The 2,627-nt window shown below is 38.3% G+C and overlaps 1 pseudogene; it reads left to right on the plus strand.

Moving 5' to 3' along the window:
• Positions 1 to 757: 757 nt before the first annotated feature.
• Positions 758 to 2,627, plus strand: part of LOC101646569 — a 134,246-nt pseudogene continuing 132,376 nt past the window's right edge.

The raw sequence follows: 2,627 nt of genomic DNA on the forward strand, positions 1-2,627 counted from the left end.
TTTCTGGCAGTGTTGTGAATTTTATTTATTTATTTGTCTTTATTTCTTCAACAGGCTCTGGAAATTTGGAAGAGTCTGGTTTGAAAGAAAATAATTGACAAAAACAAACAATAAGCACCTTTACTGGAGGTTTATTTGTGTTTTTTATAGCAATAAAAGGCAGACATTCACACATAACCACATACTACTCTCTACGAAGAGAATGAGTCTGTAAAACTAAGGGGGAAAGTTGAAAGAAAGATTTATATAGCAGCGAAAATTAATCACTTCTATTTACTTAGATAAAGCTTTCTGAAAGTTAAGTCTATTTTATAGTTTTATGGACCACACAAAGTCTATATGCCCATTCATTTGCTAATAATTAATTACACAATTCATATATTCATCCAAAGACCTTCAACAAGAAGATTCAAGGCATTGTGGGTCATGCACAAATGCTATGGATTATGATTTTGCACATGTAGAATTTGGGGAGATAACACATGGTAACTATTAAATAAATATAGATATACAAACAATTTATCTTCTTAGCACCTGGAATAAGACCTTTGATCTTATGAAATGACTCCTTGGCCACGCATGCATTGAATTTTGGGTTGATAACTTGAGGAGTTCACATGGAAACGGAGACTGAGCCTCTGAGGCCCAGCCCTTCCGCTTGGGCTCAAGCGTCACAAGAAGAGAAAGTACTTCGCCTCTTATAGAAATATTCGTTCCAACTCATGCTGGCCAAGGAAGGAGGCAGTAGGACGTCCAGATGTTGAGGCACCGCACAGGCCTGGAGCTCAGCATGGCAACGCAGGCCGTGGTGGAGCCTCCTGGTGTAGTGATGCGAAATGGCGGGAGGGGCAGCATCTGGAGCAGTGACAAGGTGAGCTGCGTCAGCCTGCAGGCGGCAGACACGCTAAGGTGGGGCAGCCCCGCAGCGTGGAACAGCGCAGCAGAGATATGGTCCACCATAGTCCACTTTGGGCTCGCCCACAGGTAGCACAATACATGTGAGAGGCAGGGCAGCTGAGACAGCGCTCTGATCAGACCACCAGGGAGAAAGAGGAAGGGGCCGGCCTGAGAAAGCCATTTATCTCAATTGCACCTCCAAAATGGCCATTAAGTTGCCACCTGATTGACAGGCTAAACTCCACCCACATGTTCCTATGTTAGCACAAAAAAGCTATCACAGTTGCTGTGAGTTGAAATGGGCTTAATGGGAATGAGTTGTGTTTTTCTTCGTTTTGGTTACTATTCCTCCTACTGGTAACCTTACTATTACCGTTCAATGGCAGCTGGATTTTGGTTGTTTTTGTTTTTATTGGGAGTGTGTGGGGGGATGGTGGTGGGTGGTGGTGGAGAGTGTTTAGCTTACCCATTTACGTTTTCTCCCTCTGCATTTCTCATTCACCTCTTCTCAAACCTTACCCCTACACTCAAAATTCAGTCAGACTGGGTTTTATCGATCTTCATTTTGCTTCTACTACCATAGCTTACAATGCCATTGATTAAAAAGTGGTATTTTAAGTGTCTTGACCTGCTTTTCTTAAAGTTTAGGATTAAATGTAACTCTATAAAATTGGGAGTACTTTAATTAAATATATCAAAAATATTTAAAAGAATATTATTAATATTAACTTTGAATAAATTGGTTTAAGTGAGTTAAATGACCCTTGTAAATAACTCCCTTAGAACTTAAATCACTTGCTTTATTTAAAAACAAGCAAACAGAATTAAGGAGAACTTTTCCCTCAACAAAGATGTTTAATTTTAGTCAAATTTATGATAGTAATCTCATCAAATAACTATTTAAGAAGCAGCATTTTGCTTTCTCTCCCCATATATTTTATTAGTGTAGTGATAGTCATAATGGTAATAAGCCATTTTCCCTCATTGACAGCTTATTTTCCTATAGCAATGTTCAATTTGTGATATCATTTTGTTACCTGTAAATAAAAAATCAGTTGAAATCCTTTAAAAATCAGTTAGTACATTTTATATATTTGTTTGATAAAATAATACTACTAATACTACCCTGATACAACTCTGATGAATTAATATTATCCTAACTTTCTTGTTCCTTTCTCTTTGAGAGGCAGAATCAAAAAAGGATTATAAAGTAAAATTGTTGATAATAATTTTTTAAACAGAAAACTCTTTAGCCCAAAGATAGATATTTCCTAGATTCTGACAATTTCGGATCTCAATCAGCTCAGTACAGGCACTCCCCAGGTCACCAAGGAGATCCTTTCTCAGTCAAGTTTATAGGTGTGTAGGAATAGGTGCATGTGGTTTTCACTTAGCTTTACTTTCATGTCAGCAGCAGCTAAAAATCTTCTCAATGATTGAAAAGCTACATGTACAGCAAGCTGATTGTCATAAAGTTGTTTTGAGTAGGGGTCGATTCAACCATTTCAAAGTGAAGGAAAATATACATAACATTAAAAGCAAGTATGACTTGTCCCTAATTCAGACATTTATAACCTGGGGAGTACTGGAATGGATGGTTAGGAAATATCAAAACCCAATGCCAGTGCATCAACCTCAACTGCTCATCTATAGGACAGAGCAGAGCCCCCAGAGAGCTCCCATGGCTGTAATCTTTACAAAATCAGACTGCCAAGACTCCTGTGGAAAGC

This window comes from Echinops telfairi, unplaced genomic scaffold, assembly GCF_000313985.2.
Source record: "Echinops telfairi isolate 266 unplaced genomic scaffold, ASM31398v2 ScPeMD7_7468;HRSCAF=8506_0, whole genome shotgun sequence".
NCBI lineage: Eukaryota > Metazoa > Chordata > Mammalia > Afrosoricida > Tenrecidae > Echinops > Echinops telfairi.